The following is a 13542-nucleotide window of genomic DNA, read 5'->3' on the forward strand; positions in this document are numbered from 1 at the left end:
CATGTTGCTGGTATCCATTGTTGGCAACAGGTCATTTTTGTAGTGTAGACAGGCCTCTTAGAACTCTTACCCGACCAAATTTTACTAGATTATGGTAATATTTTTCAAAGACTTCAGAATCTAGATCCCATTTTCAAAACTGACTGAGACATGTAGGCCTCGTTGATTTTCAGTGAACCTCAGGCTCCACTTTTAAAAAAATGTTACCCTGCATAAACAAATAGCAAAGCCTCCATTGGATAAGTTATTCTTGTTCATAAGCTCCCTACTCAGTAAACAATATGAGCAGAAACTCAGTATAAACAAAATGACAAAGCAGAGCTCTGCAAAGATGTCAACTGCAAACAGGGTGAAGATATGAAATGGCAGCCAAAATAACTGGGTTCCTTTCTAGGTTCAGAACTGACTAGCCATGTAGATATTGAGCAAATCACTTGGGACTGGAGTGTAAAAGGTACTTAGACATGCGTCTTTACATGTGCTCCAGACTGGAGGTGGGGGGGCTCTCAGGAGCCGCTCTAATTAAAACGCCTGCAATGTCACGTGTATTCAGCATCCCACACTTCAGAATGGTGGAGGGGGTACCTTAACTAAAGGTTGTTCAACAAGCTTTAGTTAAAGCACCCCTGCCACCATTTTGAAATGCAGAGACACTGAATACATGCAACACCGAGGCTGTTGGAGCATTCTAATTAAAATGCTCCAGCAGATTCGATTAATCAAGTCTGCTCTAATGCGGTCTAATTAGAATGCATCAGAGCAAGCATTGGGCATGTGTATAGGAGCCCTTAAGATACAGTAAAACACCTTGTGGAGCCTACAAAAGCACCTAGGCACATAATAGAAGTTAAGTGCATAGGCACTTTCAAAAATCCTCCTGGACACCTATTGGCAGCATTAGGTGCTTACATTTCTCTAAAAAATAGGCAAAAATATGGCAAAGTTTTAATACATATCCTATAATTTTTCACAATGTATTGTAGCTAATTACTAGAGGTGGATTTTTCAATTAATTATATTCTAGAGAGGAATCTCTATGACTGATGGAAAAAAAAGAAAATCCGATCACCTTATTCATACACTTAGTCCCTTTGAAAGAAGTAAATTGGCAACGAAATAGCCAAAGAATGACATTGGGATGTGGCTTGGGATACCGTTTGGCTTTACAATTTATAAGGAAATCTCACGTAAAATAAAAGTCTCATGTAAAATCATCACCAAGATTGTACTTTGGAACTATGGACCATTTATGTACTAGATGGCATGATCCTGATTAAACAAAGAGATCAGAGGAAAAACCATTTCCTTTATTTCAGGAATATAGGATTCAATTTCTTTGCCTAGAATTCCCTGCAGTTGGTATAGAGAGAACCCACTATACTGAGGTATCCAGGTTGTAGCCGTATTGATCTAGAGGAAAAGGCAATCAGGACTTGTAGTAGAGATTATATGTTTTATTAGACCAACAAGATTTTTGCAAAAAAAATTCTTTAATTGCAAGCTTTCGGGCACCAACACCTAGGCACGTTTCCTCACTACCTATTTAAGTGGAATGGAATTTGGTGAAGTGGGGGAGGCAGCATGGCAGGGAGCACACATCTGTGAGGAGTCTGATGTGTCCAGGGAAGCTATTGTTACAGGTAAAAAAAGGTTCCTGAACATTTTTCTGTTGCAATGTCTGCCAAAGGTAATTCTAGATAATTGCTTCTGTTCTTCTCACTGAGTTACCCAATGGTTTATTCATTACATACTATATAAGATGCCTGGGGCATGGAGTAGGATTTCTTTCCTTGCAAACAGGGAGTGTACTAGAACATCACTGCAGTTCTTTAGTTTGCACAAGAAATCTTTTCCTGAACAGCATATAAGTGTAATTATAGCAAGATGTCACAACATCCTGTGACCAGGCATGTGCAGCACTTTCAGTATTTCACAGACTTAATTTTATAAAAGAGGCATTTAATTAATCTGCTGGTGAGAATTTTTCATACCGGTGATTGTTTTCAAAAAAGTCCCTGTAGTCATCTTTTTTCTAGAATTTTCACATTGTAAACTAAGCAGTGTCCAAAGCCTCCAGGGGGGAGGAAGGAATAGCTAACTGGGAAATTAAACAGGTTCAGTGTTTTGTGAACAGTTATGATTTTAAGTAAAAAGTTGACTCCCTGTTATGTCCAGCAGCAGACAGTATGTCACCAAGGGAAATAAAAAGTTTGTCTCTATAAGAGTTTGAAAACAAATAGTTATTTTCTTTAAGGAAATACATATTGACAGGCCCAGATTTCTCTGCATTACAACTGCTTTGCCCAGCTTCATTAATGCATACAGCTAGGGACCGATCACTTCTGGACATATGGATGCATCAGTGATTCAGAGTTCACACAAAGGCTCTTTATAGATCCAGCGTGAACTAGAGCATGGGAATCTCTGGCTGTACTGTTGGTTGCAGTAACTGTAGGGTGACCATAATTTCCTAGTCTCAAAATGGGACATGCTTAGCTGAGACCTGAGCTTGGAGACAACTGAGCATGATGGGGAACTGGGGATGTGTGATGTAGCCCAAATCCTTAGGTAGGCCCATTACCTAGACTGACCATGCATCCTATTTTTGGTCTCATTTTAAACACTTGTCCCAGGCATCCCAGTTCTGTTAAATGAACACTTCTGTCCCATCTTCAGTAGGGATTTCTTTCAAATATGTGCAATTTAGCTATGACTAGAGTTGTTCTGCTGTCAATTTCTTTATAATTTCCCCTAAAGAAAAGGAAGATTTGATACTAGACAGATAAAAAACTGGAAAACTGTCCCAGGATAACTTTTTGAAGAAGGGACAGATTTCGATTTGCTGAAGAGCAGCTGGCTTCTGGCTGTCTCAAGGAAGCAGCATTAGTCATCAACAATAGATCAAAACCCTCTTGAATGGATTTCATGAGCCATGACTAACATGAAACCATTATTATAGATATTAGATACTACTGCCACAGGAAAAGCCACGCCTCAGTAAGGAAAGATGAGCAGATCTTATCCAGGGCAAGTGGTACCTAGGATGTCTAGATCTGGCCCTGGTCCCTGGCAACAAGCTAGTGCAGATGTAAGTCAGTCAGCTGCAACCATAAAGTAGTCCAAAACTTCCTCATGCTAGGAATACCCAACTCTGGTGCCAAGTCGTGGTGTCATTAAAGCACCATCATATGGAATGTTTCCCATGGTGCAGACATGACAGATGCCACAACAGAAGTGATACATTTTGCACTTTCCAAAGCCATGACCCATGACAGCAGAATATCAGTTTATATTTGGATAATAAAGCTATATCATCAAGCTGTACCATGATTCCTCTCTTGTCAAATTACCTCATTTAAATCATACCACTATCTCCCTTCTATAACATGCCCATCTAGTGCCCACCATATTAGGGTTTCATTCTACAGTATTTCATATGCTAAATGGTTATTACTATTACTACTATAGCAAGAGGGAATATAGCAAAAATGGAATTCAACTTAAAAAGAAACAAAAATGTTAATGAAAAATAGCTAAATATTTTGGCAATTTTTACATGGAAACTTTCCAAATTTTGACCATTTCTATACTTTATTGAAACCTTTCTTTTTTTTTTTTAATGGAAACAAAGTTTTTCTCAGAATCTCCCTTTTTCTTTCTCTCACTGCCAGAGGCCCTAATGAGGCAGCCCAGCCTGGGTTAATTACCTAGGCAGCCATACCTGTCTTGAGTCTTTGGCTGACAAGCTCTGCCCCAGCTAATTAACTGGCTAGCTTCCAGATTGGTGCTAGGAGAAGTACCTATCCATTTAGTCTCAAGTGTGGCAGCAGACTGCCAGACCAGCCAACAGTTCAGACTCTGGTTTGCTGTGGTAATCCTCCTGCATCCTGATCCTGGTTTTGGCTCTGTTCCTGGACTCCAGCTTTAGATTTCCCCTTGTATTTGTTTCCTGATCTGGCTTGGCCCTGTATATTATCCTTTGGACTTGGTAGCTTGGTATCCAATTCCTGGATCCTGACCCCTGTCTGTGTTGTGGACTCTGCCCCTGCAGTTGCATCCTCTGGTTCTGGGAATTAAGTTCCTGAATTCTGACCCAGCCCCTAGCCCTTGCCTTCCCTTAGTGGCCTAACCATTAAGCAGGACTGCCTACAACCCAGTCCCTAACACTCACTCCTTTCCCTGCCATCACTTTAGGCTGACTCCCTTCCACCCTGTATTTATATATAAGCATGGCTCAATGATATAACACCTCTACCCCATTCTCCCTCTGCCTCTGTTCTGACTGCTGGGATGATTAGAGGATTGTCCTCTATCATCTTGACCATGATACAAAGAGGAAAGGATTTTTTCTTCTTCTCTCAGCAGACTAACAGGTGTGGAGGAACTCCTCTCTGCCTTTTCTAGTTTGCTGAGCTAGAAGAAGCTCCCTGTTCACCTGAAGAGGGATTGCACCTGTTCCTTGGAGTAGGGAAACCTCTAACTACCACATAGATTTGACATCGCTTCCAGGATCCTTCCTGTGTCTGCTCTAGAGCAAATCACATAGCACTGTAATGTCAATGAATATGTTTTGCAAATATTTGACACATTTTTTTGCTGATTTTTTTCAAGACACTTATAAAATGGTTGTGTTATTTGCCTGATTTCTAATGATAAGTTATTTTTTTTAAACTTTACTTCAGTTTTATACTATCTCTACCTGGTGCACACACACATAAGGCAGTCTTAGAAACCTGTCTATGACCACCCTTCTACCTGAGATCCACCCAGGGGTAGTGAGGCACCAACACTACAAGACCCCTATATATAAAATGAGAGAGCTTCATTTAGTATGAGAAGAGGGCTGAATATCATTAAATGCTTGACTAATTTCAGAACTTAAACCTGTGTAATAAGTCAGTAGAGATAGGTGAACACTACAAAATATATCACCGTACTATACCTGGAATTTACTTAATGTATTTCACACTGTGGGCATGTCCAGATGCGTGCACACTTGTCGTATGCAGTGCTGCATACCGCAAGCACCACACATGCAGGTGTTCTCTGTGCTGCTAATTTGCAGGGGTGGGGAGTTGACACCTCCTGGTGTCAAAAAAGCAGGGCAATGCACACGGTGGTAATCTGTGCTGACCAAAACCAGAGTCTGGCCAGCCAGAACCATGCTCCGGCTGCTGGTCCTGCTGCTGGATTGCCACAGCTGCAGCCCCCAGAAGACCCCAGGTGCACGGGCGTTCCCTGGGGACAAGTAGCAGTGGTATATATTGTGCCGCTGCTGTTTGTCCCCAAGGAAATGCAAGTTCCCATGCACGGGGACACGCCCTGTGTATGTTTAAGTTCTGCAGATACTCTATACAGTTCAGCAAAGCAATGCACTTCTAAGTGAATCAAGTAGAACAGCCATGGAAAGCAAAATCTGAATTTACAGTTGTAATCTGATTCACACATTAATTCTCACTTAGTCATGGAAGAGAAATATGCCATGTGACAGATCAAAAATGTTACTGTTTTGCCTTTCAGCACAAAACTGAACAGCTTGGCAATGAGCTGTAGACCAAGAAAGGATCATACAGACTAATGGTTCACATAAGCAACAGTTTCCCTAAACTTACTGCTCCATGTATCACTTTATAACCTTATGATAGAAGTGACATGCACTTATTTCTTCTCTTGTTGTACATTTATTTAGACCTTACTATCTTAACTTAAATATTTCCCATGCTACTGGAGAATAAATGTCTAAGGTAGCGTAAAATATTCAATTATAAAAACTTAAAAAAAAAATTTACTTCTACTTCTTTTTGATCCATGGGGGAAAAAAAAAATGAAACACCATTATTTGTCATTTACATTACTCAATTTAAAAATAAATACATACGTTATACATAAAATCTTGATACATTTTGTATGCCACTGAACTACGTCAATCACTTATCTAATTTAAATCAAAGTTCTTCCTAATTCTTATTTGGATTGTTGAACACAGGCCAAAGGTCTCCTTGCTTATCATTTTACAGAATTCAAATCCAGCAAAATACATAACATTTTGGGCAGCTGGTATGCGTATATGTGTGCATTACGCTTACACACACACACCTTTTTTTGCAAAATATATAGTTTGTTGGTAGGAAGAAAAGCATGTTTGCTTCATAAAACACAGCTATTTTGTGCCACATGGGGTATTGGTAAGCTTTAGGTCCAATTTTGCATTGATGTTTGTCCTATAGTTGTTTTTAAGGGCAAGCAAGGCAATAAAACAGGTTATCAGAGATACGGAGTATTGAAGTAAATATAAATTCAGCATTGTTTCCAAGAACAGATTATACTCTTCTCTTCCACTTATCTGCTGTCAGGAAAAGAATAATTAAATTTGGTGACAAAATTTATGGTTCCTCTCTTATGTTAGAAACTGCAATTTCCTTCTTATTAAAAAGGTGTAGTAAATTGGCATTTTGTTCCATGAGACACAAAAGTTGGCTAAATTGACTACTCTCAAAAGCCACACACCTACAAAGCACTCAGCACACCTAAAACTAAAATAGGTTAGGCAAACTTGTGCCTTTGAATAAATTCAATTCTAGTGTCCCCCAGCTTCTAGCCTGAGCTACGGCAGGCATATGCCTGTATTTATTCAGTCTAGAGGGGATGTCTTTGTGGTTACAAACCAGTTCAGCCTAGCCAGGTTAGACTAACCTGCAAAATCTGAATCAATTCAGACTTGGACTTTTTTGAATGGCTGTCCCTTGCCTAACAGAACAGAAGCTCAGTTCACATAAACCAGTTTCAAAATGGCTGAAACTGGTTTAAGATAAGCCTGGCTGAATGTAGTATCAGACCTAACTGATTTGGGTCAAACTGGTTTATGAAACTTCTGTCCCAGACCCCTTACTGGTTCAAGTTAAATCACAGTCCCCCAGCATCCCAGCATGCTTTGCAGCCCTAGGATGGGCTGTGCTGTCTGCTCCAGAGAGCAGGGTTGGCCTCACCCCTCTGCTCCCTAGCTGGAGCAGTGAGGGCTGGCTAACAAGGGGGTTGGGGAGAGGCAAGCCCAGCTGGGGATGCAGCCCAGTCTGCAGGGTGGAACTGCCCCCCCACCAGGCAAACCCCAAGGAAGGGAGGGTTAAACATCCCTTCCTCACTCAAACTTACTGCTGGCTGTGACTGTGGACTACAAATCCCAGAGGCATCTGGAAAGAAGAAAATGAAGAGATGAGCAACCCTGCAAAGTCCTACTGCTTTCGTTTTGGACTACAAATTCCAGAGGCCTCAGGGGCAGCAAGAAGAGGAATGAATACGAAGCCCATGCTGGCTACATGCCAGAGAGCCATGCTCTAGCACCTCCCCAGCTTCTGGTTTGAGCTAATGCAGGCATGTAGCTGTATTCCCTGCATCAAATATAAATGTCTGTTCACTTCTGTTTCAATTTAATCTCTGCAATTTAAACTAACCTACAAAGACTGAATCAATGGGTCGGTTTCGACCTGGAAGGGTGTGGGCAGTGGGATCCCGCAGGGCTCGGTCCTCGGACCGATACTCTTCAATGTCTTCATCAACGACTTGGACGAGGGAGTGAAGTGTACTCTGTCCAAGTTTGTGGATGACACAAAACTGTGGGGAGAAGTGGACATGCCGGAGGGCAGGGAACAACTACAAGCAGACCTGAACAGGTTGGACAAATGGGCAGAAAACAACAGAATGCAATTCAACAAGGAGAAATGCAAAGTGCTGCACCTAGGGAGGAAAAATGTCCAGCATACCTACTGCCTAGGAAATGACCTGCTTGGTGGCATGGAAGTGGAAAGGGATCTCGGAGTCCTAGTGGACTCCAAGATGAACATGAGTCGGCAGTGTGACGAAGCCATCAGAAAAGCTAATGGCACTTTATCAGCAGATGCATGACGAATAGATCCAAGGAGGTGATACTTCCCCTCTATCGGGCACTGGTCAGACCGCAGTTGGAGTACTGCGTGCAATTCTGGGCACCGCACTTCAAGAGAGATGTGGATAACCTGGAGAGGGCCCAGAGAAGGGCCACTCGTATGGTTAAGGGCTTTCAGGCCAAGCCCTATGAGGAGAGATTAGAGAACCTGGACCTTTTTAGCTTCCGCAAGAGAAGGTTGAGAGGCGACCTTGTGGCTGCCTATAAGTTCATCACAGGGGCACAGAAGGGAATTGGTGAGGTTTTATTCATCAAGGCGCCCCCAGGGGTTACAAGAAATAATGGCCACAAGCTAGCAGAGAGCAGATTTAGATTGGACATTAGGAAGAACTTCTTCACAGTTCGAGTGGCCAGGGTCTGGAACGGGCTCCCAAGGGAGGTGGTGCTCTCCCCTACCCTGGGGGTCTTCAAGAGGAGGTTAGATAAGCATCTAGCTGGGGTCATCTGAACCCAGCACTCTTTCCTGCCTATGCAGGGGGTTGGACTCGATGATCTATTGAGGTCCCTTCCGACCCTAGCATCTATGAATCTATGAATTCAGCCTTGGGCTTTTTGACTGTCTGTACTTAGCTCATGCCTTTAAGACACATGTACCATGAATCTCAACAATTTTAAGAGTTTTTCTAATTCAAGCTTTCATGGTGTCTCACTTTCATGGCCCTCAGATTAATGACACCATTGTTCTTACTTTTTTGTTGCTTTTCAATTAACTCATTAAAAAAAGAAGGAAAAAAAGAGAGAGGGGTTTTTGTCTTTGACCTATGTTTGGTACTGAGATGACAGCGAATTAGGAAACACTGCACTGACAGATTGACTAATAGGTCAATCAGTGATTCCCAGCACACAACACACAGATATTAGCTTTTTTTTTTTTTACCACTGGAAGTAAATCAAAGTGATGCATGATAATGACCAGACTTTCTATCAGTCTTAGTATTGCCAATCCACAGGTTCAAAAGCCATGGACCTGACCTCCAAAACCACAAGACTAGCTTACAGTTCATGAGATGTTCAGAAATAATAAACCTGGGAGACTAGTTTTTTAATGGTGAAGGGGAAACCTCCCATATCCACAGCAGGGGAGAAGCTTTCAAATCCAGCTTTGAATACGCACACCATGTGCATCCCTCCCCCTGGCAGGCATGCCCCTGCTTCTTCATTGCCTGAATATGGAGATGCCACACAATTCCCGCTGCCTCCTGCCCTCAGTGTTCTCTGCTCCTACTGCAGCTCTTTTCTTGCTGCAAGACTCCCTTCCACTCCATTACAATTCCTAAATCTACCTCCTGGTTTCTCTTGGGTGTTTTTTTCCTTTTAGAGGGCCTCCAAAGCTCTTTACTCTCCTTGTGAACAATACAGTGACAGCCATTTTTGGCTTCCACCTCAATGAAAAGAGTGAGAGGTGGCAGCCACATTTATTAATTCATGGCAGCAACTCAACCACCCTCAGCCAGTACAGCTGAAAGTTGTCAAGAGATGGCACTTTGCTTCTCTAGTATTTTCAGGCATGAGATTACTATTTGAAACTAGTTGTTGCTGTTTTAGATTCTAGTGTATATTACTTCCCAGCTCAGGTACTATCAATGGTACATAAGTATCAAAGAGTGAGAATCACCAATTTAGATATTAAGAAATTTACCAAAACTAGAATCAAGATCTGTTTGCAGGTCATGAATAGAGAAAGAGACAAAGTTTACCAAGAACTCACTATGAACAATATGTTCAACATTTCACGATCTTTTGTTAATGGATGATTAATTATGAAATAACACATGCTACTGTTAACCAGATCAAACAATCAATATCACATGGTAAACATATAATGTTCCACTGGTATTATAAAATTTTACCCATAGTAATAAAGCAAAACTTCAAGAAGTCAAGATTACTTACCAATGCGAGCTGAGAAAGCCACTAAGATCCAGAAAGTAATGAGAAAAGGAATATGAACCTTTTGCCAATCTAAAGTGATGATCTGGAACACCTGGTTGCTGCTACTGCTGGCATTTCTTTTATCCAAAAATTCTAGAGGTGGTTTTTGAGAGGCCTCAAATGCCACATCCGAGGTTCTGGATCTAGACACAACACTTCCAGCCAGTCCTCCTGGACTGTACAGCAGCCATGCCAGAAGCACAAAGGGCCACAGACTAAGTGTCTCTGCCTTCATTGTCAAAATATACACTGAGGCAGGTAGTTTAGCTTACTTTTAAGCTGTCTTTCTGTTCTTTCTAAAACTGCCCTTCTGAATGTTGAGATCTACTTCTAGATGCCATCCCCCACTTAGTTGCTAGTTTTCTTGATGGCCAGTTTTTAACTGTATTAATTTCAAAAATGAACTTTGCCTGATTTTAGCACCCTAAGCTCTTCCACGTCTAATGCTCTCTATATTTTCTCACTCATTCCTTCATTCTGAAACTCTGAGTCCTTCTTTCCTGAAGCAGTGCTAGAGGTAAGGAACCCTAGTCCTTTTCTCACCCCTAGTGTTCCTAACTTCTTGAGGAGAATGAAGGATACCTGTTATAAGGGTTTGTATCTGAATAGGAGGAGTTTGCCAAAGCTGTATAGTACTACAATATCTTGTAATGATCTACAAACATTTATGACCGCAGCAGTTCCTCTTATTTGTAAATCCATGGCTGCAAGGTAAATTGAAAAGATAACTTACAATTAATGACTTCTCTCATAATAATTACGCAGTAACGTGTTCAAAGCTGATCAATTGAGCAACATGACAGAGACTTTGTCCTTGCTATAATTAATATGAAATTCTGTTCTGCATCTTGCTCAAAATAAACAGCAAATGCTAAAGGTTTCTGTATTTGATTCAGCACTCAGGGATGAAATTCCTCCTCTTTTTCAGTGGTAAAGAAACAAAATGGTGAAACCAGGATCACCTAAAGGATGTCATCCTTACCCTATCTTGTGCCCCACCCCTCTGGAGCTGGACCAAACCAGAAGGACCTCTAGGAAATCATGACTCAGAAAACACCTTTGACCATAGTGGAAATAAATCAATGCAGATGGCACTAATATTTAAATAGAATTCAACAAGACTCCTGATCCCTTCAGCCCTGATGGGTGAAGTTCTCCCTCTAGCCAGAGAATACGTTCCCCTGGGATGGAAACAGTGTCAGCTTCCTCATGTCAGCCTATCAAAAAATATCTCAGATATTCTGCAGGGCCAAGTTCATGAGGTAAAAGGGAGTTCAATCTTTATGGCTCATTTATGTGTCAAGTGAGGAGACAAAAATAATCTGTGGCAATTAGGATACATATTTCTGATTCCCTGCCCATTGGAAGCTACATACAGCTTGCCAAATCACTTAGGGCAAAGAGTCACCAGCTGGCAAGTGTTTTTCACTTTCAATGTAATGAACAATTTAACAAAACTGATAGAGCTATGCAAACTCCTGAGGCATACAGACAATAGGAAAAAACATCCTAAGATGAAGAACAATCTTGGGAGTGAGGAGCTGTTACAACGAGTGCCTCACCACCCATGCACTCATCACCCCTGCTAAGAAATCAGTCCTCTACTTTCTGCCAGAGGCTGCACATGTGCTGGGAAAGACTGCAGTCATAGGGTTGCCACATATTCCTCCTGAGTGGGTAGAAGTGAAATGGCACAGATCCTAAGGTAGATTCTCTCATATTCTCTCTCTCTCTCTTTTTTAAAAGAAATTAGTTTGATTCAGGGCACTTCCCATCGCAGTACTTCTTGGTAAGATTTGAGGACAGGCTCTATTCACTGAACCATCACCTTGACTTATGCTGTGAGGAGGGCTTCCTCCTTTTTCCAGACTGCTTTTTGGGGGACTTGGAGAATTCTTTGGCAGATGTACTAAAGCAGTGGTTCTTAAACTTTTTGGGCTCAGGGCTCCCTTCACTGAATTTGAGACACCCCTCCATAACTTTTGTGAACTGAGTGGCACCCATCTTCAACCAGGCTGGGAGGAGCCTGAGCCTGAGTTTAGCTGCTTAGCTCCTCACACCTTGTGACCTTTCAAAGAATCTGGCAGCACCCCAAGGTGCTACAGCACCCTGGTTGAGAATTGCTATACTGAAGTATCTCATCACCTCTCATTGCTTCATTCACTAAAACAGTCAGCCACATCAACCTGACAATTCTTGTGCTCAGAGTGTGAGGCTCTGGTCTTTTCTAGGTTAGCTGGGTTTGCAGGGTGAGAGAAGCTGTTTCAGGATTATGCACACATACTGGCTTATGCCAGCACAGTGTGCCTTCTCCACCACAAACAGAGAGTCAGGTCCACTAGCTCTGCATTCCTAGAAAAGGGACAAGTCTCACCAGTGCTGACCTATTTCTCTATCTGACACAAGACTAATAAAGATGTGCAGTAGCAGGAGGAAATTATGCTGGGGAAGCAATTAACTACCCCTCAAAAATTAACAAGTTTTGTCTTTGGCTTCAGTGCCAAGCTCTGCATCAATTCACCCAAGCAGTGAAGACCGGTTCCTCACTAGTATGAGGTCAGTGTCTATAACCGATTGAGCCAGAGCTTTTCAGCAGAATTATAACTACAAAAGTCAACCTATCTATTAACTGCCAATGGGCTGCCTGAACCAGCCTATTTTATTTCCTTACAGTAAGATAGAAATTCTAAACCAAATATAGATTAGAAGAGCAAATGCTGTCAGTGTGCTCGGACTATGTAACTAATGCACTTCGCAGCACACATAAGTGAATCTGACTGCATAAAAATCAGACAGCCTCTCAGACTGAAGTCGACATTTACTACCTTGTTTGAAGTCTTTGATTACATTACAAGAATTAATGGGAGCATTACTCTGATAGCATACATAGATAGATTCCATACATAGAATTATAATACTTAACCCTGCTATAATGTGATGGATTATTGTAGTAAAATATCTTTGATGAAATTAAACAAATGGTGGTGACACATAATCTAATCAAATATTTGCTAAAGAAATGATGCTGAAACTACTTAAAGGTGTAGAAAACGCCTTATCATCAAACAGTCAGCTGCAATACCCACTGATCAGTAGAAGTGTTCTGGCTGATTTCAAGGGGCTTTGGATCAGGACCTTAATGAGTTAATTCTGTAGAGATCAAACACTTCCAGCCTCACAACTAATGGGTAGAATATATGGGCTCTGCATTAACCCAAATAAATCCAACCTGAGGGCACTTGGGCAGAATCCAACCCTTCATATCTCCAGGCCAGAAGAGAGGTTGCTTTAGCTATAATGCAGCTTCAGGTGGAGAAGTAGAACTAACTTATATTTTTCCATCCCTCTGCAGCAGAGAATGCTCCTTCTCCCAATTCTCCACTGCTGAGTCCTGTGGGTCTATTTCCCTCCCTGTATAAAATAAGTACACCATGTTATCAGATTAGTGATGTGGTGCATCTATTTAGCACAGGTATTGATAACTGCACAAAGTTCAAGAATTTCACCCCAACTTGCCCCTGACTCTTGCACTGCAATTCAGTGGCCTCAGCTGCTAGTAAATACTCTGTTGCTACCACCTATTCCTCCTCTGTGTGCCATCACTCATTTTACTCCATATCTCCTCCTTTCCATATCTTTCTCCTTGAAGCAAGTAAAAATAAGCTATAAAT

This window comes from Alligator mississippiensis, chromosome 5 (genome assembly GCF_030867095.1).
Source record: "Alligator mississippiensis isolate rAllMis1 chromosome 5, rAllMis1, whole genome shotgun sequence".
Lineage (NCBI taxonomy): Eukaryota > Metazoa > Chordata > Crocodylia > Alligatoridae > Alligator > Alligator mississippiensis.